Source organism: Procambarus clarkii, chromosome 66 (assembly GCF_040958095.1).
Source record: "Procambarus clarkii isolate CNS0578487 chromosome 66, FALCON_Pclarkii_2.0, whole genome shotgun sequence".
Taxonomy (NCBI): Eukaryota; Metazoa; Arthropoda; class Malacostraca; order Decapoda; family Cambaridae; genus Procambarus; species Procambarus clarkii.
The window spans coordinates 24,445,597-24,471,518 of record NC_091215.1 but is presented as its reverse complement, the minus strand read 5'-3'; the positions used below and the strand labels follow the sequence as shown (position 1 = coordinate 24,471,518).

Here is a 25,922-nt window from a genome sequence, read left to right as displayed (position 1 = left end):
CCTAAATGTTAGAATGGTAAATATTTGATACTTAAAATATATATAATGAAAACTCGTGGTGTGTCATATATATATATATATATATATATATATATATATATATATATATATATATATATATATATATATATATTCAACATCCAAATAGGCCTAGATCAAATCAAGGGGCCTGTTAGATGTTAACTCCCGCTAATCATTGCAGCCACCAGTGGCGCCGATGTTAATTAACTATACATAACGTAACTATAGTGTTTAGTTGATGAAACATCTATACACTGTGGTGTTTGCATGTTTACTCTCCCGCCTATATTTTTGCATCATTAAAATGACGTTGGCATCGTTAATGGTGTTTTATTCCCCCCCCCCTCTCCCCTCCTTCCCCCTCCCCATTAACTTGAGTGAAAATATTGAGTGCATTAATGCTAATATTTGAGTGAGAGGTATATAAAAAGGCTTATATTGACTTAGGCGAAACAACATTTTAATTTAACAAAATGTTAATAAGATTAATATAGGATTCTACTACTATAACTACTTCTACTACTACTACTACTAACGGGGACCCTTTGACCCCAAAACTTTGTTCATTCAAAAACGGGAATTGTTATCAGTGACTCGTATAGTCCTCTCTTTATCTCTTCTTCGTAATTCTCCTATTATAGTTATTTGGTAGTGTGAGAGGCTACCATAAACTAAATGTTAATGATTCATACGTTAAAAAATCTAATTTTGGTTCTTCGCCTCGTTAAAGAACAGGCTGAAGAACCAATATCAGTGTTAAAGAACAGAGCAAAGAACCAACACCTGCGCTGAAGAACAGGACGAAGAACCAACACCTGCGCTGAAGAACAGGACGAAGAACCAACACCTGCGCTGAAGAACAGGACGAAGAACCAACACCTGCACTGAAGAACAGGACGAAGAACCAACACCTGCACTGAAGAACAGGACAAAGAACCAACACCTTCGCTGAAGAACAGGACGAAGAACCAACACCTGCGCTGAAGAACAGGACGAAGAACCAACACCTGCGCTGAAGAACAGGACGAAGAACCAACACCTGCGCTGAAGAACAGGACAAACAACCAACACCTGCGCTGAAGAACAGAGCAAAGAACCAACACCTGCACTGAAGAACAGGACAAAGAACCAACATAAGTGTCTTGGGAATCGAGCAGAAGAGCAGGCTAGATGCAGCAGCACAACCAGAAGCCCACGTAAGCCTCCTAGAGTCTCCTAGAGCCTCCTAGATCTTCCTAGAGCCTCCTAGAGTCTCCTAGAGCCTCCTAGAGTCTCCTAGAGCTTCCCAGAGTCTTCTAGAGCCTCCCAGAGTCACCTAGAGCTTCCTAAAGTCACCTAGAGCTTCCTAGAGCCTCCTAAAGTCACCTAGAGCTTCCTAGAGCATCCTAGAGTCTCCTAGAGCCTCCTAGAGTTACCTAGAGCCCCCCTAGAGCTCCATAATCTCTCCTAGAGCCTCTTAGTGTCACCTAGAGCCTCCTAGAGCCCCCTAGAGTCTCTTAGAGCCTCCTAGAACCTCCTAGAGCCCCTAGAGTCTCCTAGGGCCTCTTAGATCCTCTTAGAGCCTCCTAGAGTCTCCTAGAGCCCCTAGAGTCTCCTAGGGCCTCTTAGATCCTCCTAGAGCCTCCTAGAGTCTCCTAGAGCCTCCTAGAGCCCTCTAGAGTCTCCTAAAGCCTCTTAGATCCTCCTAGAGCCTCCTAGAGTCTCCTAGAGCCACCTAGAGCCCAGGTAAATGCCAGAGGGGGGCTACTCCCCCAACGGGGCCTCGTGAAAAACGCAGCAAATTCAACAACAGGAGAAAAAAACAGACTCAGCCAACGGAAATATAAAATGCGTTACAGAAGTGTTGAAAATTAAAACAGGAACGGCATTCTTTTGTTTTTAACACCCAAACGCTGCGTATGTGTGTGTGTGTGTGTGTGTGTGTGTGTGTGTGGTGTGTGTGTGTGTGTGTGTGTGGTGTGTGTGTGTGTGTGTGTGTGTGTGTGTGTGTGTGTGCGTGTGTGTGTGTGTGTGTGTGTGTACTCACCTAATTGGGTGAGTACACACACACACACACACACACACACACACACACACACACACACACACACACACACGCACACACACACACACACACACACACACACACAACACACACACACACACACACACACTCGTGTGTGTGTGTGTGTGTGTGTGTGTGTGTGTGTGTGTGTGTGTGTGTGTGTGTGTTTTAGGGTTTGGGGGGGGGATAGAGATAGTTCAGGTGAGGAAAATTTAGAGAAAAAATGAGAATAAGGCCAGAGACCGGGCCCACGGGGACGTTAATCCTCGAAACCAACGCGAGGCAACGCGTTGAAGCCTAATATATATATAATATAATATACACCTTGTCCGCTAAGTTTGGACCGAGTCTACCCCCCCCCCTTAACTCCCCCCAATAATACACCATTAGTGTATAAACGCGCGCGCGAGCGAGCTTCCAGGGACGACCCCTGGAATCACGAGCGCGAGTTACGAGCCCTAAATATATATATATATATATATATATATATATATATATATATATATATATATATATATATATATATATATATATATATATATATATATATACATTTATAGATATTTTTGTTAGTGGGTGAGGCGTGGCGTGAAGGTTCGCGCGGTGTGTGGGTGTCGCGTGAAGCTTAAGCTGCCTGAGACACGGAAACCTGCAGCCAAATATAGGCTTCCTGAGCCTTAATGACCTGACACATGTTGCGGGTAATTCCTGGAAGAAGCAGGGGGAGGAGAAGGGAGGAAGGAGGAGCAGGAGGAGGAGGAGGAAGGAGGAGCAGGAGCAGGAGGAAGAAGCAGGAAGAAGGAGCAGGAGGAAAGAGAAAAGAGGAGCAGGAGCAGGAGAAAAAAGGGTTCTTCTACCGTCTACTGATTGCTTATACCGTGTAGATTTTATCCACGCGGCCGAGCGGTTGACGTTCGTGATTCGTAGTCTACCCACGTATATCAACAACACCAGAACGACTCTCAATGCTACGATAACAATCCTTAAAAAAAGCTGAACTAATTAACGAGAACGACGTACATCGTAAGTGAACAATTCCTCCGGATTGGTACACCTGAAGGAATAATTGGTGACGGAGGACAATGACTTCTTCATTAACAAGCATTTAGCCGATGTTAATGAGGCAACCTGTCCTCAGGCCAGGCTCGTTAGGGCAGCGTCCGTCCCGACCCGAGCCCCATTCATCCATTTCAACATTGAAGTGTGTAATAAAAATAGGTTTGTTCTCATATATATAAAGTAATATTATTATACAATACAATTCAATGCATAGTTAGGCGTAGGATAGGTTAGTTCAGGTGTTTTGGGGTCTGTTGCTATATTATTGATGTCTGAATTACGTGAGTGAAGCATTTACAGTGTTTACAGATTCGAACACAGGTTCGAATCGGGTTTTAAAGATTCGCAGCTAAGTCGTTGGTTTTGATTCGTAAATACGGGAGTATTTGGCTGGATTGGGCCGTTGTTGATGAGGATGGGCTGTATGAGGACGGATTCTATGAGGACGGACTGTTATAAGCGACTCCCAACTGATGACGTTCGAACATTGCTTCGTTCTCTTCCTAGGTTCGAATCGCACTTCTATAGATTCTTAACTCACATACTGAAAATACAAATAATTACACAAAACCTAACCTAACCTAACCTAACCTAATCGCGGCCAAACTATACGAAAAACTATCATATATGATAATAATTTATATTTCAGAAAACAGTTTTTAATTCACAGTTCGAACAAATGTTCAAATTAATGCGTGTTTGAAACAAGCGCAGCTTAGGTGCGTGAAGCCTGAAGCCAGTGAGTGATAGAGACAGCTTCAAGCTGGGTGCGGCTGGGAGGTGGAGTGAGTGTAAGGTAAGTTTGTCTTAAATACTATAGTTGGGTTATCTTGTCTAGTATAGTGAGGTTATCCTGTCTAGTATAGCCAAGATATTCTGTCCAGTGTAGCAAGGTTACCTCGTCTACAGGCTGTCCAGTGTAGCAAGGTTACCACGTCTACAGGCTGTCCAGTGTAGCAAGGTTACCTCGTCTACAGGCTGTCCAATGTAGCAAGGTTGCCACGTCTACAGGCTGTCCAGTGTAGCAAGGTTACCTCGTCTACAGGCTGTCCAGTGTAGCAAGGTTACCTCGTCTACAGGCTGTCCAGTGTAGCAAGGGTGCCACGTCTACAGGCTGTCCAGTGTAGCAAGGTTGCCACGTCTACAGGCTGTCCAGTGTAGCAAGGTTGCCACGTCTACAGGCTGTCCAGTGTAGCAAGGTTGCCACGTCTACAGGCTGTCCAGTGTAGCAAGGTTACCTCGTCTACAGGCTGTCCAGTGTAGCAAGGTTGCCACGTCTACAGGCTGTCCAGTGTAGCAAGGTTGCCACGTCTACAGGCTGTCCAGTGTAGCAAGGTTGCCACGTCTACAGGCTGTCCAGTGTAGCAAGGTTGCCACGTCTACAGGCTGTCCAGTGTAGCAAGGTTGCCACGTCTACAGGCTGTCCAGTGTAGCAAGGTTACCTCGTCTACAGGCTGTCCAGTGTAGCAAGGTTGCCACGTCTACAGGCTGTCCAGTGTAGCAAGGTTACCTCGTCTACAGGCTGTCCAGTGTAGCAAGGTTGCCACGTCTACAGGCTGTCCAGTGTAGCAAGGTTACCTCGTCTACAGGCTGTCCAGTGTAGCAAAGTTACCTCGTCTACAGGCTGTCCAGTGTAGCAAAGTTACCTCGTCTACAGGCTGTCCAGTGTAGCAAAGTTACCACGTCTACAGGCTGTCCAGTGTAGCAAGGTTGCCACGTCTACAGGCTGTCCAGTTTAGCAAGGTTACCTCGTCTACAGGCTGTCCAGTGTAGCAAGGTTACCTCGTCTACAGGCTGTCCAGTGTAGCAAGGTTACCTCGTCTACAGGCTGTCCAGTGTAGCAAGGTTACCTCGTCTACAGGCTGTCCAGTGTAGCAAGGTTGCCACGTCTACAGGCTGTCCAGTGTAGCAAGGTTGCCTCGTCTACAGGCTGTCCAGTGTAGCAAGGTTACCTCGTCTACAGGCTGTCCAGTGTAGCAAGGTTGCCACGTCTACAGGCTGTCCAGTGTAGCAAGGTTGCCACGTCTACAGGCTGTCCAGTGTAGCAAGGTTGCCACGTCTACAGGCTGTCCAGTGTAGCAAGGTTGCCACGTCTACAGGCTGTCCAGTGAAGCAAGGTTACCTCGTCTACAGGCTGTCCAGTGTAGCAAGGGTGCCACGTCTACAGGCTGTCCAGTGTAGCAAGGTTGCCACGTCTACAGGCTGTCCAGTGTAGCAAGGTTGCCACGTCTACAGCTGTCCAGTTTAGCAAGGTTGCCACGTCTACAGGCTGTCCAGTGTAGCAAGGTTGCCACGTCTACAGGCTGTCCAGTGTAGCAAGGTTACCTCGTCTACAGGCTGTCCAGTTTAGCAAGGATTGCTACTAATATTACCATTTTTGTACCGCGTACAAATGAACAAATATGAGAGAAAGTTTAGAGGTGTCCCACCCGGAGTAAACCTCTATGCTATAGTTTTGGAACCTATTTTAGGGTTGCAATAATGCATTCAATAGTGTACAGAAATATACACCGAGTGGTGTGAGTGTCTGTGTGTGTGTATACACAGTGTGTGTGTCTGTGTATATATTTATATACACTGAGAGTTGACTTTAGTTGTGGAGTTTGGTCGTGACTAAATTATATACTTGCTAGTTGTTCAGTATGTTGTTGTGGTCTTAATAGGCTTTAATAATCCCATCACTAATAGGTTGATAGGCCTAATATCACCCCCCCCCCTTCTGATGGTCTTAATGACCCTTCCCCCTCCTGTCCCATTTTCTTTCCTCTTCTTCTTCCTTTCTCTCCCTCCCACCTTTCCATCCTTCCCTCCCCCCCCCCCCTCTCCTCTCGTAGGGTGTTGAACGGCTCGTCTGTATTGCTAGAAGTTCATATTGCAGTAGTTTGGGAAGCTCTTTCAAGAAAGTTGGCAACCAGTTGCGGTTATGGGTCCCCCACCTCACTACGTGGGGGTATTTCCTAACTTTGCATTGGGCTGGGTTAAACTCTAGCAGCCATTTTTTCAGACCACTTCTGTGTGTGTGTGTGTGTGTGTGTGTGTGTGTGGTGTGTGTGTGTGTGTGTGTGTGTGTGTGTGTGTGTGTACTCACCTAATTGTACTCACCTAATTGTGCTTGCGGGGGTTGAGCTCTGGCTCTTTGGTCCCGCCTCTCAACCGTCAATCAACTGGTGTACAGATTCCTGAGCCTATTGGGCTCTATCATATCTACATTTGAAACTGTGTATGGAGTCAGCCTCCACCACATCACTTCCTAATGCATTCCATTTACTAACTACTCTGACACTGAAAAAGTTCTTTCTAACGTCTCTGTGGCTCATTTGGGTACTCAGCTTCCACCTGTGTCCCCTTGTTCGCGTCCCACCAGTGTTGAATAGTTCATCCTTGTTTACCCGGTCGATTCCCTGAGGATTTTGTAGGTTGTGATCATGTCCCCCCTTACTCTTCTGTCTTCCAGTGTCGTGAGGTGCATTTCCCGCAGCCTTTCCTCATAACTCATGCCTCTTAGTTCTGGGACTAGTCTAGTAGCATACCTTTGGACTTTTTCCAGCTTCGTCTTGTGCTTGACAAGGTACGGGCTCCATGCTGGGGCCGCATACTCCAGGATTGGTCTTACATATGTGGTGTACAAGATTCTGAATGATTCCTTACACAGGTTCCTGAACGCCGTTCTGATGTTAGCCAGCCTCGCATATGCCGCAGACGTTATTCTCTTTATGTGGGCTTCAGGAGACAGGTTTGGTGTGATATCAACTCCTAGATCTTTCTCTCTGTCTGTTTCATTAAGTACTTCATCTCCTATTCTGTATCCTGTGCCTGGCCTCCTGTTTCCACTGCCTAGTTTCATTACTTTGCATTTACTCGGGTTGAACTTCAACAGCCATTTGTTGGACCATTCACTCAGTCTATCCAGGTCATCTTGTAGCCTCCTACTATCATCCTCTGTTTCAATCCTCCTCATAATTTTTGCATCGTCGGCAAACATTGAGAGGAACGAATCTATACCCTCTGGGAGATCATTTACATATACCAGAAACAGTATAGGTCCAAGGACTGACCCCTGCGGGACTCCACTTGTGACGTCTCGCCAATCTGAGGCCTCACCCCTCACACAGACTCGTTGTCTCCTGTTGCTTAGGTATTCCTCTATCCACCGGAGTACCTTCCCTCTCACCCCAGCCTGCATCTCCAACTTTCGCACTAGCCTCTTGTGTGGTACTGTATCAAAGGCTTTCTGACAATCCAAAAATATGCAGTCTGCCCACCCTTCTCTTTCTTGCCTTATTTTTGTTGCCTGGTCGTAGAATTCAAGTAACCCTGTGAGGCAGGACCTGCCATCCCTGAACCCATGTTGATGCTGTGTTACAAAGTTCCTTCGCTCCAGATGCTCCACTAGTTTTTTTCGCACAATCTTCTCCATCAGCTTGCATGGTATGCAGGTTAGGGACACTGGCCTGTAGTTCAGTGCCTCCTGTCTATCCCCTTTCTTGTATATCGGGACTACGTTAGCTGCTTTCCAAATATCTGGCAGTTCCCCTGTTGCCAGTGATTTGTTATACACTATGGAGAGTGGTAGGCTCAGTTCTCTTGCTCCTTCCTTTAGAACCCAAGGGGAGATTCCATCTGGGCCTATAGCCTTCGTCACGTCCAACTCTAGTAAACACTTCCTTACTTCCCCACTGGTAATCTCAAACTCTTCCAGTGGTTCCTGGTTAGCTATTCCCTCACTTACCTCTGGAATTTCTCCTTGTTCTAAGGTGAAGACCTCCTGGAATTTCTTATTCAATTCCTCACACACTTCCTTGTCATTTGTAGTGAATCCTTCCGCCCCTATCCTTAATCTCATAACCTGTTCCTTTACTGTTGTTTTTCTCCTAATGTGGCTATGCAACAATTTAGGCTGAGTCTTTGCCTTGCTTGCGATGTCATTTTCGTATTGTCTTTCTGCCTCTCTTCTCATCCTGACATATTCATTCCTGGCATTCTGGTATCTTTCTCTGCTCTCCAGTGTCCTGTTATTCCTATAGTTTCTCCATGCCCTTTTACTTTGCTGCTTAGCTAGCCTACATCTTTGATTAAACCATGGGTTTCTCATCTTCATTTCTCTGTTTTCCTTTTGGACTGGGACAAACTTGTTTGCTGCGTCCTTGCACTTCTGCGTGATGTAATCCATCATATCTTGGGCCGTCTTTCCCCTGAGCTCTGTTTCCCATGCTATATCTGTTAGGAATTTTCTTATCCCCTCATAGTTTCCCTTTCGGTATGCTAACCTTTTGGTTTCGGTATCCCTCCTCGAGTTCAATAACCCTTCTTCAATCAAGTACTCAAACACCAGTACACTGTGGTCGCTCATTCCTACTGGGTCCTCAAAACCGATTTCTCTTATGTCGGAGTCGTTCAGAGTGAAGACTAGGTCGAGTCTTGCTGGTTCGTCATTTCCTCTCATCCTTGTGGGTTCTCCGACATGCTGGGTTAAAAAGTTGCTTGTCACTACCTCCAATAGTTTGGCTCTCCACGTATCCTCGCCTCCATGCGGTTCCTTGTTCTCCCAGTCAATCTTTCCGTGATTGAAGTCGCCCATGATGAGCAGGTGGGATCTATTTCTACAGGCAGCAGAGGCTGCCCTCTCAATTATAGTGTTAACTGCCTTGTTGTTGTTTTCATACTCTTGACTGGGTCTCCTGTCATTTGGTGGAGGGTTGTATATTACTGCTACTACTATTCTTGGTCCTCCCATTGTTATGGTGCCTGCTATGTAGTCTCTGAACTCCTCACAGCCCGGGATGGCCATCTCCTTAAAACTCCATTCCCTTCTCATGAGTAGGGCCACTCCGCCTCCTCCTCTACCTTCCCTCTCTTTCCTTATTACTGTATACTCCTGGGGAAACACGGCATTCGTTATGATTCCAGAGAGTTTTGTTTCAGTGAGTCCGATTACATCTGGGTTAACTTCTTGTGCTCTTTCCCTTAGTTCACTTGTCTTGCTTGTGATCCCATCTATGTTCGAGTACATCACCCTGAAACTGACTCTCTTCTGCTTCTTTTCTGGGGGGGACCTTTGGGATCTGGGGTGAGTGGGAGCTGGGGGGACCTGGCACGGGGGATTGGTGGAGGAGGGAGGGCTTGGGGTGGTGGGGGAGAGGGGGAGGGTACAGGGGGTGGATAAGAGGGGGAGGGTACAGGGGGTGGATAAGAGGGGGAGGGTACAGGGGGTGGATAAGAGGGGGAGGGTACAGGGGGTGGGTAAGAGAGGGAGGGTTGGGGAAGCATGGGGGAGGAGAGGCTGTGGGGGATAGGGGAGATGGGGGGGCTTGGGGGGAGAGAAAAGGGTGGAGGGCTTGGGGGGCGTGGGGGAAATGGAGGGCTGAGGTGGGTGAGGAAGAGGGGAGGGTTTAGGGGAGTGGGGGAGAGGGGAAGACTTAGGTGGGGTGGGGGAGAGTGGGGGGCTTAGGGGGGGGGGGAGAAGGGAGGGCATGGGGGTGGGAGAGACGGGAAGGCATGTGGGAGAAGGGAGGGCATGGGGGATGGGGGGGAAGGGAGGTCCTGGGGAGAGGGGTGAGGGAGGGGGGTGAGTGGGAGGAGGGGGGTGGGTGGGGGGAGGGTGCCCTAGGTGGGTACTTAGTGGGGGGCTGACAGGGGATGGGGCAGGTTGGGTGTCTGTTGGGTAGAATTTGGGGGTGGTGCCCCAATCCCTGTGGCTGTTGCACTGTTTGAGGAGGGTTCTCCACTTCCCTCTGGGATTGTAGGGTTCTGGGTTGTGGTACTCTGATTTCCTTCTCTCTCCCTGCGCTCCTTCCTCGCGTCTGCTGTCCGTATTCTCTCTTCCCTTGTCATATCCCTCTGCAGGAATATTTTCTTGAACTTCTCTACACCTTTTAGACAACACTTCCTTGCTAGCAGTTCCTCTTTCGCGATTTCGCTCATGAAAACCACCTTTATCATTCGGTCTCTGTCCTTGTTGTACTTTCCAAGCCTGAAAACCTTTACAACATTTCGCTCAGCTCCCTCCATCCTTACCTCTTTAAGGATCTCTTTAATCATGCTTTTGTCCTTGTCTCTCCGCTCCTTTGGACTGGTCCCTGTTTGTTCTTCAAAGCCTGCTACTACTACTGCTCTATTTCTCTCTATCAGCCGGCTAGTACATCTAGCTGCTTCCTGAGAGGAAGCCACTTCCATGGCAACTTCCTTAACCGCAGAAGTTGCGGTTAACCAACCAACTTAACCAACTTCCTTAACTGTGTGTGTGTGTGTGTGTGTGTGTATGTGTGTGTGTGTGTGTGTGTGTGTGGTGTGTGTGTACTCACGTAGTTGTGCTTGCGGGGGTTGAGCTCTGGTTCTTTGGTCCCGCCTCTCAACCGTCAATCAACTGGTGTACAGGTTCCTGAGCCTATTGGGCTCTATCATATCTACACTTGAAACTGTTTATGGAGTCAGCCTCCACCACATCACTTCCTAATGCATTCCATTTGTTAACTACTCTGACACTGAAAAAGTTCTTTCTAATATCTCTGTGGCTCATGTGTGTGTGTCTGCGTGTGTGTGTGTGTGTGTGTGTGTGTGTGTGTGTGTGTGTGTGTGTGTGTGTGTGTGTGTGTGTGTGTGTGTGTGTGTGTGTGTGGCGGAGATGAGGTCTGCCTCAGCTTAGTAATATGTCACCTGGGTAAGTAATTGGATATTAGAGTCAAAATCTCCCGATGGGCAATATCCGTAAGAGACTCTCTCTCTCTCTCTCTCTCTCTCTCTCTCACCAGGAGGGGGCAGGAGGCCCGGCCAGGTAATTGAATATCTTGACGGTTGGGCCACGTTCCTAGACATTTTTGCGTATCTTGGCTTTCATATTTGGAAAGTCGTGAGAAGTAGAACGAGGAGACGGAGAATACAGGAGGACAATTAAGAATGGCAAAGGAGAAGAGAAGGCTAGAGGAGAAGGAGGAGGAGGAGGAGAGGGTCATTAATTGACAAGTGGAACTAATGTCAGTACTTCGTCAGAGCTCCTTGAATATGGTTGAAGACATCAATTTTTTGTTGGGCTCAGGACTGATCCCTGTGGGACTCGCTAGTGACGGTACTGTGTCAAAAGCTTTCTCTGTGTGTGTATTCACCTAGTTGTGCTTGCGGGGGTTGAGCTTTAGCTCTTTGGTCCTGCCTCTCAACTGTCAATCAACTGGAGTACCTCTCGGTTCTGGGACGAGTCTGGTGGCATAGCGCTGAATCTTCTCTAACTTTGTCTGGTGTATGGACTCCAAGCTGGAGCTGCATATTCCAGGATTGGTCTGACATAAGTGGTGTATAGGGTCCTGGACGATTCCTTACATAAGTTTCTAAAGGCAGTTCTTATGTTGGCCAGTCTAGCATATGCCGCTGATGATATCCTTTTGATGTGGGCCTCTGGGGACAGGTTCGGTGTGATATCAACCCTCAGATCTTTCTCTCTATTTGACTCGTGTTGGATTTCACTTCCCAGATGGTACCTTGTGTTCAGCCTCCTGCTCCCTTCGCCTAAGTACATTACTTTGCAATTTCCTGATCTTGGACTTTAGTAGCTATTTTCTAGACCATTACTCCAGCCTGTCCAGGTCGTCCTGTAGTCTCTGTCTGTCATCATCTGTCTTGATTCTAGAGTGTGTGTGTGTGTGTGTGTGTGTGTGTGTGTGTGTGTGTGTGTGTGTGTGTGTGAGTACAGTGCTTTTTAATTCATACATAAAGGGATTGATTTTTAAGACGGACCGGGTCAAGAATCTCAGCTTGCTTCCTTGGTTCTTGAACCTCGCCTCACTACAAATCCTCACATAGTTGCTTATGCATGTGGTGGAGATGCAGGGAAGGGAAGGGCCGGAGTAGACAGGTTGGTATAATGTGGTATTGGAAGATGGGGCCACTAACTGTGGCCCCAAGATGAGACGCCCCACTCCCACAGTCGTACAAGGGCTAATATTTACTCGAGGGGAACCAAGCCCCCACAATACATAATTCCAAGATGAAATACAGACACCCACCAAAAAACACCACGAAATATATAAAAAGGTCTCTGAAGAGAGAGAGAGAGAGAGAGAGAGAGAGAGAGAGAGAGAGATCTGGAACCTGGGTTCTTTTCATCGTCGTCAAAGAGACGAGGAAATATTTAAGGATAATCTTCGCTACCAAATTGTCTGGTATAATTAACTACTTAGAAAGAATCGAGAGAAAAACTTTCTCCCAAGAGTGGGACATCGTTCCGAGTAAGGAGGAAGTCTCAAGTCTTAAGACTTGACTCAAGTCTCTACTCAATCCTCCCCCCATTAAACTTCAAGTTCTCCCGCTAAGTCCCCGTCAGCGCTAACATATTACGCCTGTCAAAATTCGAAGCTTAATTTCCTCCTCCGTCAAATTTAGCCGACGTTCACGGCCTAATTCAGACAGATACGAAAAGGTCATAATTTCTCGTTCGATGTCGATCCGGATTCAGAATTTCTCGTTCGTTGTGGATCCGGATTCATAATTTCTCGTTCGTGGTGGATCCGGATTCAGAATTTCTCGTTCGTGGTGGATCCGGATTCAGAATTTCTCATTCGTGGTCGATCCGGATTCAGAATTTCTCGTTCGTGGTGGATCCGAATTCAGAATTTCTCGTTCGTTGTCGATCCGGATTCAGAATTTCTCGTTCGTGGTGGATCCGGATTCATAATTTCTCGTTCGTGGTGGATCCGGATTCATAATTTCTCGTTTATTGTACTCACCAAAGCTTGCAAGGGTTGAGCTTTGGCCCTTGGTCCCGCCTCTCAACAGTTGGGGATCCGGGCATAATTTCTTCATAAACTGAAACCAAGTGATTGCTCACGTGGGAACTGTTTGTGTATTATTTAAACGACATGAAGTAATCGTGACAAAAAAGGAATGTTAAACGATTGGGCAATCTTCAAACTACCACTGTCACCACCACTACTACCACCATCACTACCACAATCACCACCACCCTACAGTACATTCACCTTCGATTCATGTTGTTGTTGTTTCAGATTTAGCTACTCAGAACGAAGTCTCCATGTAGCACGGGCTATGGTGATCCCGTAGCTTCGATTCATGTCTCCCGGTTCTTTATGTCCACCCTTTCCCTTTCCCCCTTCCTCTTCATTCATTCCCCTCCTACCCTTCCATTTTTTTCCCCCATCTCATCCATCATCTTCTCCCTCCCATTCTGCGTGCCATTCCCTTCGCTTATCTTTCTATCCTGCTCCCCAGTTCTCGTTCATTGTTGCTCAGGATTGGTTTATTGACAGTCTGCATATCCTTCATCTTTTATTCTCTCTCTCTCTCTCTCTCTCTCTCTCTCTCTCTCTCTCTCTCTCTCTCTCTCTCTCTCTCTCTCTCTCTCTCTCTCTCTTCTCTGTCTCCTGCATCATCATTTATTTCCGCTCTCTCTCTAATTCACTTTCCATCTGTCTCGTTTCTTTCTTACCACTTTCCTCGCAAACCCTTCCAGCTTTCATCTCGATTTCTCCCTCCCTTACCTCTCCTCCTTCCTTTACCTGCCCTCCCTCCCTCCCTCCCTCCCTCCATCACGATAAGGAGGGAGCAGGTCGTCCAGGTCAGTGGCGCAAGAGTCTGGCCCCTGGGTCATATTTCACAAGATTTATTACGTAACCTCGTTGTCCACATTTGAGAAAATCTGATGACAGGAGAAGGGGAGAGGGAATGGGGAAGGGAGGAGGGGGGATTAAAGGGGGAAGAGGGTGAATGAGAGGGGATGGGTGAGTTTGAAAGGGAAAGTGTGGATAAGAGAGTAGGGAAGGGATGGTGAGAGTAAAGCGAAATAAATGAGGATTAGAGAGGTGTGTAAAGAGAGAGAGAGAGAGAGAGAGAGAGAGAGAGAGAGAGAGAGAGAGAGAGAGAGAGAGAGAGAGAGAGAGAGAGAGAGAGAGAGAGAGAGGACACAGATGTACACCTGTGTCCCTCACGGACACAGTGTAAACCCACACACAGTTTACATACCTCCCAGCGACTCAACACACACACACACACACACACACGTGTCACAGACACTAAGAAACCCGCCCTAATTCCACCTAGTCAAGCATCCCCCGGGCGCCTGAGCCCTGATTTACATACAAATTCCAGTCCCGAGTCGCCTCGCTAGCTCAAGAGAAGGAAAGGTGCCCTCTAGGCGACTCTAGCCTTCTAATCGACGTATGAGAGCTTCGGAGAGGCATAGGTGAAGGGAAGTTTGGAAGTGGGGAATACAGTGAGAGGTATGAAAGCAGGCGGAGGGCTGTCCGCCTTGCTGACACGATGTGTGTGTGTTGGCAGCTAAGCTTGCTCTCTCTTGTCAGGGAGCTGTGAGTGTGTGAGAGGTTCTTCACATGTGTATCAGCATGTGTGGACAGGTGCCCAACAGACAGCTTCGATCCTTCATGCTTGGACCCACTCACAACGGAAGCCATTTCAAGGGTAACTCATTCACTCACAACAGAAAATGGCGTTACGAAAACAACATACATCAATGATGTATTTTATGACATTGTATTATATTTTATACAGTAGCTTGACACTTCCTCATGGACGCGATGAGTGGAGTACAGGAAGAGGAAAGATAACAAAGGAAGGGGAAGAGGAAACGTGGAAAAAAGATGATTAAAGACAGAAGTTCATCAAGGCGACTGTCTCTGTCAGGGGGAACTATAGTACAAGGCACTCAACTCTATCATCAATAAGAGAGAGAGAGAGAGAGAGAGAAGGGGGGAGGGAAGGAGGAGAGGGGAGAGTTAGGATGTATAGGAAGAAGATAAAGATTAAGGAGAATGGGAGGAGAGGCAGCGTGGGGAGGATAGGGAGAAAATTGAAATATTAGGAAAGTTTGATGGAAAGGAGCAAAGAAAACAGAGGATTACGGGTAACTGTGTTGGATTAGAAGACGAGGAATAGTGACAGGTGGAGTGCTTCAGTGTTCTACCCTGGAGCCTCCAGTGTTCTACCCTGGAGCCTCCAGTGTTCTCTTCCCTGGAGCCTCCAGTGTTCTCTTCCCTGGAACCTCCAGTGTTCTCTTCCCTGGAACTCAGTGTTCTACCCTGGAGCCTCCAGTCTTCTCTACCCTGGAACCTCCAGTCTTCTCTACCCAAGAACCTCCAGTCTTCTCTACCACAGAAACCACCAGTTTTCTTACCCAAGAACACCAGTCCTTCCACCTCTGGACCTCCAGTGATCATGACATATTTAAATTATTTATATGTGGTGAGTACAAAAACCGATGAAAGTTCATAGAAAAAACTCTATGATCTCAATAATCTTAAAATCTGAACAGAAAATTCCTGCTGCAATTATTGTAAACAAAGATGTAAGGGACCCGAGTGTAGTGATATATTGCAACATTTAACCCTGACGGAAAAGATCTTCAGGACCAATGTTGAGACTTTGACAAGCCGCCGCCTTCGTGTCCTCGTCGAGGCACTAAGGAGATGATGGTGGCCCTGAAAATTTGTGTTTTTGATGTTTAGTTGAAGTCAAAATCAAACATTAAGATCAATAGTGTAGTTGGTAATTGGTGGTGTGGTCTAACAGCCTGGTTGAGCAGACCACCAACTCAAAGGGCCTGGTTCTATCGTAAATTAATCGCAAGGTGAGATATATTAGTAATACTAGGCATCCATCAGTCTCAGGAGACTATGGAAATGGCGACCTCTGGTTGTCGGTCTGGAATGGCCTCTCCAGGATTCAAAGCCAGAGTAGGTTGATCGGGGGAGAAGCTGTCACCCATGCAGCAGGTCTGGGCATAAAGGGACTGAGGTGACATAAGATGTTAGCAATAACCAGACTAATGTTATCCTAATGCGCTAGTGAGAGCAATTCTAGTCACGATCGTCGCATGACAGAATGAACGCAAATCTTGAAAACACCAGAAAATCAAAATAGGAAAGTTATCCCTAGACATGAAGAACACTGCCAAACTCCAGGGTCCGCAGTACTGCCATCTTGGTCTCATATTGTACCTATTCCAACCCATTCCTTACCCTTCCCCCTTACCTCTGTCCCTCCCTCCCATCAATTCCCTCTAGCTACTACTTCCTTCCTTCTCCCTAACAGTTAAAAGTAAAAATCGTTGGAAATTATTTTAAGTGCGTTAACAGGAGGCAGAAAATGAAGAAATGCAACGAAAGAAGTGGGGAAGGAAGGAAAAATGTGTCGTTCTGGGACTCACTCTCTTGTAATTTGTCGTCTTCCACCTCGGGAAGCAGAAAGGACAATAAAGCAAGGAGTTAAGAAAGGAATAGGGAAGGAGCTTATTTAATACTCGTCTGTAATTGTTATATTGTTCGCAATTCTCTTTGACGTGATCTAAAGAGGCATAGTATGTTCTGCATAGGCTTTAAAGCCTATAATATATATATATATATATATATATATATATATACTATATATATATATATATATATATATATATATATATATATATATATATATATATAACAATACCTCCTGGTTTCGTTAGGCTTTGCGCAGGCAGCTAGGTAAGGTTCGTCATATTGTTTTTTATATAAACAAATTATTGTACTCGAGTAAATTCATGTTGTTCAGAGTGAAGCTTCCAGTGCAGTGGATATTGGTTATCTCTCTCTTTCTCTCTCTCCTCTCTCTCTCTCTCTCTCTCTCTCTCTCTCTCTCTCTCTCTCTCTCTCTCTCTCTCTCTCTCTCTCTCTCTCTCTCTCCTTTCGATAATTTCCTCTCACCATTTCTTTCCTTCTGAAAGCTTCTCCTTGAATCAGACAACCCCAATATTCCTGCTCCAGAGGCACTCAAATGAACTACTTTGCATGTAGATTTCCTCTGGTCGTTCCGGAGGGAGGTTGGGGGGGGGGGAGAACGCGATGGGGGAAGGAGGGGATAATGACGTGAGGGGGAGGGAGAGAGGAATGGCCACCCGGTGGAGGAGGGGAAAGAGGAGGGTGGGCTAGAAGAAGAGGGGAAGAGGTAGGGAGAAGGATAGCAAGTGTTTGCTAACGTGGTGAGACAAGGGAAGGTGGAGCCAAGGTGGCTCATGGCTCTCAGACCTTTCTTGAGAGACGCCCCCATGAGGGGACAAGACCTGAGAGACGCCCCATGAGGGGACAAGACCTGAGGGACGCCCATGAGGGGACAAGACCTGAGGGACGCCCATGAGGGGACAAGACCTGAGAGACGCCCCCATGAGGGGACAAGACCTGAGAGACGCCCCCATGAGGGGACAAGACCTGAGAGACGCCCCCATGAGGGGACAAGACCTGAGGGACGCCCCCATGAGGGACAAGACCTGAGGGACGCCCCCCATGAGGGGACAAGACCTGAGGGACACCCCCATGAGGGGACAAGACCTGAGGGACACCCCCATGAGGGGACAAGACCTGAGAGACGCCCCCATGAAGGGGACAAGGACCTGAGAGACGCCCCCATGAGGGGGACAAGATCCTGAGAGGACGCCCCCATGAGGGGACAAGACCTGAGAGACGCCCCCATGAGGGGACCAAGACCTGAGAGACGCCCCCATGAGGGAACAAGACCTGAGGGACGCCCCCATGAGGGGACAAGACCTGAGAGACGCCCCCATGAGGGGACAAGACCTGAGAGACGCCCCCATGAGGGAACAAGACCTGAGGGACGCCCCCATGAGGGGACAAGACCTGAGAGACGCCCCCATGAGGGAACACGACCTGAGGGGACGCCCCCATGAGGGGACAAGACCTGAGAGACGCCCCCCATGAGGGGACAAGACCTGCGAGACGCCCCCATGATGGGACAAGACCTGACGGACGCCCCCATGAGGGGACAAGACCTGAGGGACGCCCCCATGATGGGACAAGACCTGACGGACGCCCCCATAAGGGGACAAGACCTGAGGGACGCTAACAAGGCCAGCCCAAGACCGAAGACCTCAGGAAAGTTCGCATGATGACCCAAGACCTGTGGGACGAGCGACCGAAGACCTAAGACCTGAGGAATCCCTACAAGACCAACCCAAAGCCTGAAACCTGAGGAGTGGAACAAAGTTGGTGTTTCAATGTTGTTTACAACCGGAGGATATAGTGGTCCTGCCCTTGACGGATGACAGACTCACCCGTCCCCGGCGCTGACAGCATTAAAGTTGGGTTGACTTGAGCCTTGACAACAACAGATGGGTATTCCTCAGTGGGTATACCCTGTATACCTCGTTTCTCGGTGTATAAATATACAAGTAGAGTTTACTCCAGTTCTCAAACAGCTGACCTAAAAAACTCAAACAGGAGATGCTTTTCACCCTCAGAGTTTATAAACCCGTGGAACCGCCTACCCGCCGAAGCCATACATGCCAAAATTATCTTAACTTTTAAAAATACAACTGGAAAAGATCATCAAGGCAAATGAGGGGGGGGGGGTGGCGCTTCGACAAGCCGCAGGCTTCCAGCTGGTCCCTGATCGAGACCACTAGTGTTAATGGCTCTCGGGTAAATTCAGGGAAGGATCTAATCTCATGCAGCAGCTTACCTGTTCTCCCTTAAGGAATAAAGTATTTTTGTTTTTGTTAAAGACTTGACATCTGTCTCAAAGGTTTGAACAATGTGTGGAGGGATAGGCAGGGGGGGGTGAGGGGGGGAGGGTGGAGGGGGGTGAGGGGGCTCTCCTTCTCAGAGGTCTTTCTAACTTTCTTGGGGGGATAATGTCACTCAGAACTTTTACACGAAGCTCAATCTCCTCAAACTGGAAGAAAAAGCCGCCACTTCTCTCTCCAATTCTCTGGTTCTGACAGCTTCAGAATCTTTATCTCGTAAAACCTCCTGAAATGTACCAAGAATCACTACTGATTGTTCGTATGAGCGTTCGTGTGACAATCACGATGAGATTGTTCGTAAATAATTGTTGTTAAGTGCATTGGTAACGTTACTTGCAAATAAACTAGGTTATAATATTACATAAAAAAATATTAACAATATAAACCTATGGAACAGCCTACCCGCCGACGCCATAAACGCCAAAACTCTATTAAATTTTATATAAAGTACAACTGGAAAAGATCATAAAGGCAAATGGGGAGGGGACCTTTGACAAGCCGCCGGCTTCCTATCCTCGTCGAGGCCACTAGAGTTAGTGGCCCTCAGGTAAATTCAGGTAAAGTTTGAATTACGTATGGAGGGTCGACGATCAACGTCAGACTGGTCATATCTTGCTTTTAGATGGAAAATATTCTGATAATGATTTTTATTTTTATTTTAGCATGATCAGCGGATAATGTTTTATAATATAGTAAGAAAGAAAATCAAAATCAACCCTAAATACGAATAGTAAGATACATCATGCGGGTCATTTTGGCACTATGTCATATGACCCTCGCTCCAGTCATGCCGACCTCGACCCGCCCATGTTTGGGCACGTACCCAACAGCAATATATGTGACAAATTGGGTGAGGCTGATCCTATGCGTCTGGCCTTCAACTTCGGACAAACATTCTCTTTAGAAGATACGGATTCGTCTTTAAACACATACCTTTATTTTTTCTAAGGATGTGTGTGTGTTGGGAAAGGGGGAGGAGGAGATGGAAAGAGGGAGAGAGGGAGAGGAAGAGGGGGAGGGAGAGGGGAATGAGGGAGGGGGAGCAAAATATATTCACTTGCATCCAGGAATGTTTTTGTATTTGGGAAAAACCTGGTGTCGGGTCTCCTGCAAATATTTTCAGAGAAATGTTGCAGAATTTCTTTGTATTTTTCGTTTAATACATATATGTGACCCATTGATGCATAAACAGAAGAGAGAGAGACAGACAGAGACAGGGATAGACAGAGACAGACGGCAAACAGACTTAGAAATAAACATAAACAGAGGCAAACATGTATTAATATGCACTCACCTAATTGTGCATGTATGTATGTATGTATGTATGTATGTATGTATGTATGTATGTATGTATGTATGTATGTATGTATGGTAATAAAACTTAAATGGCGTTTGAACCTAAGAGCCACAAATCCCAGCAACACCTTGGAGCTCAGACAACTGTTTTTGTTAAGATATTTCACATTTATATCTCGCTATAAACTTTATCCAAATGTTTTGTGTCATGCGAAAGAGAGACACGGAGCCCAGACGGTGAGGGAACAGGTGTCGGGAGAAGAAAGAGTCTATTGACCTCTAAGAATTATGTAGATCATCTTGTCTCCTTTCCTACTTTTTTTTTCACGTGTTCAGGTCAAGTTCTCTCACCCTCTCGCCGGTGTGGTTCTACCACAGGAGTCTACCACAGGAGTCTACCGCAGGAGTCTACCCCAGAACTCCACACTAGAGCCCCTCCCCCTACACTGCACTTCATAATTCCATCAACACTCGAATACTAGAGTCCCCCACAGTAATATCATTAGCATGTCTGCCGACGGCACGAATATTTACAGAAAACGCTGTAGGGAAGACCAAAGAAAACTGATTTAAGGGTTCAATTTTACCCCGAAGGGCGAGTTTATCTGGCAGCGCCACTTATCCTGTGAGTGAACACACCACCATAGCAGCATACACAACAACTCCCCAATAGGAAGAAAAACCCCGCTGGGTTGTTCATTCTATCACTTGTAACCAGACACAGCTTGGGACTTGCTTAATTGTCTCAAGTGAACAGTTAGCAAACTGATGAACAAGAACTCTTCTATACAGCTTCCAGCGTCAGCCTGGATCTGTGTATAAAGAGGAATACGTCCTATACAGCTTCAAATCCTTCACGTTGCAGCGGGAATGCATTTAGCTCGTACCTCTAATGTTCTATATATCCCTTCCAAGTGTCGTTTCTCGACCCCTAATACCAAATCCTTTCTCGGCTCATCAGCGCTTTAACGAGGATTAATTGGGGTTTCGGAGATTTATCCTTTGTGTAGGAGGGGGACTAGTAGGATTAATGAGGATTACTTAGGATTACAAGGAAGCTCTTGGATTTGTTACTATACTGTGTGTCTGGCCGGTGATTGTTGGAGTCCTAGTGTGATATATATATATATACTGCATATATAATATTATAAACAGTCTTTTCAGTCTTGACTAGACTAAGAGGCCGAGGCGATCCCCAAGAGACTCTTTAACGCACTGAATGAGAGTTTGAGTTCAAATTCAAATTTTTTATTCAGGTAAAAGTACATACATTGCTAAAGAATTACAAACATAATGTTTGATTTATAGATAGAACTAGTACATACAATACCTAAAGCCAACATTACCCATAGCGTTTCGGGCAAACGCTATGCCCCGTTGATTTATTGATTTGATTTCAGTTGATTTATTTATGAAGACCAGTAGCTTGTGGGATCGTAATCAAGCCCCTAATCGCCATTAATTGTTGCTTAATTTGCTGTTGGCATAAGGCGTACTACTAATCTCTGTTTGGAGGGGGTTATTAAGGGGGTCGCTGTAATAACTTGTTATTTCAAGAAGCCCGTATACTTCAGTCCAGGATTGAAGTATTGCGGATAGAGGAGCTTGCTCCACCTTTGCCGCGGATCGGCCCGGTATTGCAGTACCTCTGGGATTGGTCCACTCCCTTCGGGGAGACCAAAACAAACACCGGGAACCTGGGTTTACCTATCGGTGTGTGTTTGTGTATACCATGTGTGTATTTTCGCCATTTGGAAGAGGGTTTACAGTTCAAACTTTTGAAAGAAGGAAGGGAACTTTCAGTAGGAAGCGATTCAAAATTAGAGAACATGTAACGGTTCTATTGTTACGTAAAGTATGGTGACAAATAAACACAGACACTAAGATACTATATATATATTTGGTCGAATATACAGAAGTACACAGGTGATACGTTGGTGTGAGTTGAGCGCACTGAGCGTTGGTACAGTATCTCGCAAGTGTCTGCTCTAGACCACACTTGAAAGTAGACTCTGGTTTATGTTTGCTATCCTGCTGCTTATATGCCCGGGCAACTCCTCACCGTATTGCCCGGGCAACGCTCACCTCATTCATCTCCAAAGGTTGACAGGAAAATTAACAATGCATTTGGAGCGAGTATATATTGGATAATCTACTCGCTACAGGAACTCCCCCTCCCAGGGGATGAAAGGAAAAATACTTGATCAAGGAACTTAGCTGGTCAGTGAATTGTACGCCCTGCTCGCGTACATAACCATCAAAGTTAACTTCCTCCTCTCGCTGATGTCATCTAACTGGGGTCGTAGGGTGGGAGGTCGCACAGGATCGTCCGTCGTCGTAGGCTCAGGTTGTGGTGCGGCTGGTAACTGGGGTCGAAAAGTGAACTGCGTAGTCGGCGGATGTGTCTCTGGATTTAGCAGTGTCGCAGACGTTGAGACGAAGCCTGGAGCAGAGCAGAGAGCTGAGTGAGGCCGGAGTCGTGGAGCTCTATGTGGGAGAGCGTGGCGGCTCGATTGAGAATTGTGAGTGTCTAAACTCGGGGAGCGAGAGCGTGGCGGCTCGATTGAGAATTGTGAGTGTCTAAACTCGGGGAGCGAGAGCGTGGCGGCTCGATTGAGAATTGTGAGTGTCTAAACTCGGGGAGCGAGAGCGTGGCGGCTCGATGCGGTCGTAGTCTGCTGTCTGCTCTGTGTGGAAGCTGTAACGTCTTGGGTTGATTAGGACTGTACACGCCGAGTACTACATTGTTGACTGTGGAAATTGTAGTCTGGTACCAAAAGATGTAGGCAGTGTGTGGACAAGCTCGGTGTAGCAGGAGAGAAGAATGTGCATAATTGTTGCGTCCTTGGGTCGCTGGTGGAGCATTTAGATCCGGGGCGGATGGGCTCGGGCACCAGGACATTAGGAGGTAATGTAGGCACGTAGTTAGGACAACGAGGTAATCACTGCTAGAGCTGAATTGTCCTGGAGGCGACGAAGAGTCGGAAACGCAAGCTGTAAGTCCTGTACTGCGCAAAGGGCTTGAGTCGGCAGAGTATCAAAATGCAGTGAACGTGTAGATGAATCTGACGAAAGAGCAGCTTTCGTGGGCGCCCCTGTAGAACAAGCAGTGCCCTGGCAGCGACGGAGAGTCGGCAGGACAGGCTGTAGATCACACATTATGTAGTTACTGATGAAGCTGCCAGATGAGTGAGTAGTGATCGTGGAGCAGCAAGCCGTAGTAGATGAAAATGCAGAGGACGATCGCGATGAAAATCATAGCTATGGCAAGGGTGTTGGCAACGTTCCATGACAGGTGGCTGCGGTCCACAGCAAGCAGCAGCAGTGGAGGTCCAGTGAGAGTCCATGTTGTAGTCCATCGTGGCTGGGTATCGTCGAAACTCTCTGGGGTCACCAATGTAACGGTTTCTATTGTTACGTAAAGTATGGTGACAAATAAACACAGACACTAAGATACTATATATATATTTGGTCGAATATACAGAAGTACACAGGTGATACGTTGGTGAGTTGAGCGCACTGAGCGTTGGTACAGTATCTCGCAAGTGTCTGCTCTAGACCACACTTGAAAGTAGACTCTGGTTAATGTTTGCTATCCTGCTGCTTATATGCCCGGGCAACTCCTCACCGTATTGCCCGGGCAACGCCTCACCTCATTCATCTCCAAAGGTTGACAGGAATATTAACAATGCATTTGGAGCGAGTATATTATTGGATAATCTACTCGCTACAAACATATCCAAAAATGAGAAACGGAATGCAAACCAGAGAAGTGTTTTATAAGACAGAAACTAATGTTATATTTTAGAAAACAGGTTACAGAAAACCACACACACACACATACAGGCAATCATTGTTCGAAGACCTCATCCAGCTCTCTAGAGGTGGGCGCCCAAGAATTTAGAGAACCTAATATGGCGAGAACTCTGTCCACAACACATAACGTTATTAAATAGACAACATGTTATACAGAAGGAGAAAACTTTATGCAAAATAAAAAGCGGTATCCACTCTCACATATATGGAATACAATAAAGTATCATAAGTACATAATAAAAAAAAGGTATCTAAATCGCAGAAAACCGTTATTCGAAACACAGAAAACGGTATCACACTTTAAGAAAACTGTACCCAAAATTTTGCGGGTTAACTATAACAATTAGCAGACAAAAACTAGTTTAAATTGAGTCAATTCGGAAAATTTCATTTGTCACGAATTACTGGAACATTGTGTTGACGATCTAACTTTAAACAGCCCGTCGATATGTATCGTCGCAAGCTTGTTACTATTAGATAATAATATAAATATATTAAATACACATTTTGTTTATATGTATAATATTGGTATTGATGTCCCCCCCCACCCCCCTGCATAAGGTCGAACTGATGACTCTTCCCAGGATGAAACCCGACTACAGTTATCTTATTCCCGGGTACCTATTCCGCACTAGGTGAACAGATGCATTAGGTGAAAGTAAGCGTTGCCCAACCCTTTATGTCCCGCCCGGTAATCGAACCAGTGATCCCCGATTGTGAATCCAGAACGAACACAAGTGAATATTGATCTGCAGAGATGGAGGGAAGATCGAGAAAGAAATTAAGATAAAGACGTAGGAGAGAGGAGAGAGAGAGAGAGAGAGAGAGAGAGAGAGGAGAGGAGAGAGAGGAGAGAGAGAAGAGAGAGAGATGAGAGACGAGAGAGGAGAGAGAGAGAGAGAGGGGGAGCGAGAGTAGAGAGAGAGAGAGAGACAGAGAGAAGCGACAGAGAGAGACGAGAGAGATGAGAGAGAGAGAGAGAGAGAGAGAGAGAGAGAGAGAGAGAAGAGAGAGAGAGAGAGAGAGAGGAGAGAGAGAGAGAGAAAGATCGAAGATTCTTATTTAGGTCAGCTTTCCTTTACAGAATTAACTTTTAAACGCTGCATATCGACCTTTCAGGCCACTCTTGCATGTCTATCCTGTGCCGTGCGTCGGTGTGGTGACCGCCTTTACGTCTGCGGGTGAACGCCTTTACGTCGGCGGGTGACCGCCTTTACGTCTGCGGGTGAACGCCTTTACGTCGGCGGGTGACCGCCTTTACGTCTGCGGGTGAACGCCTTTACGTCGGCGGGTGAACGCGTTTTCGGCTGCAGCTGAACGCGCGTTTATAGCCTGTGACTTTATGTAATTCCATACTTCCAGCTTGGTTCACTTATCCTAATGCTCAGAACGTGTATTTCGATTCTGTCCAGTTTGCTAATGCTTAAAATATCTTACATGTCGTTGTCATATGTTAAGTTCTATCCTTCTCTATTTCCAGCGCTGTGAGGTCTAGTATTCCCAGCCTTCAATCCCTACCTCATAGTCTCTAAGATGATTAATCAATCCTGTAGCCATCCTTAAGATTAGTTCCCATTATCAGGGGATTTTTTTCATTTGAGGATTTATCAGTGCTGTTTCGACTGCATATTTTGTTTGAGGTCTAACGTATGTTATGTTCAATGTGTTGAGAGCTGAGAGCCCTCCTAGAGAGCTGGGAGCTCTCCCAGGGAGCTGGGAGCCCTACCAGGGAGCTGGGAGCCCTCCCAGGGAGCTGGGAGCCCTCCCAGTGAGCTGGGAGCCCTCCCAGAGAGCTGGGAGCCCTCCCAGGGAGCTGGGAGCCCTCCCAGAGAGCTGGGAGCCCTTCCAATTGACCTACGAGGTCAATATCGCTGCGACTCCCAGATCATCAATATTCACAGACGCTACACCAACGTCAACACATCCCCCCAGGATCTAGAATTAACTGTGTCGTCGGGACAGGAAGCCAGAGTGTATTCATGCACGTTAGGCTTCTGTCAAGTCCCCCTCCCCCCTCCCCCAAGGCCGAATTACTGACCCAGCCCAGGATACAACCCCACAACAAGCTGACTAACTCCTGAGTACCTATACTCACTGTTAGGTGAACAGAGGCATTAGGTGAACGGAAATGTGCCCAACCATTTCTGTCCAGCCCGGGAT

General features: G+C 46.8%; 1 protein-coding gene across 1 annotated transcript in view; it reads left to right on the top strand.

Moving 5' to 3' along the window:
• Positions 1-3,897: 3,897 nt before the first annotated feature.
• Positions 3,898-25,922, top strand: part of LOC123769275 (tetratricopeptide repeat protein 33) — a 67,434-nt gene continuing 45,409 nt past the window's right edge. Inside the window, exon 1 of the mRNA XM_069309869.1 lies at positions 3,898-3,920. The gene's annotated coding sequence lies outside the window, so the exon portion shown is untranslated. The remainder of the gene's footprint in view (positions 3,921-25,922) is intronic.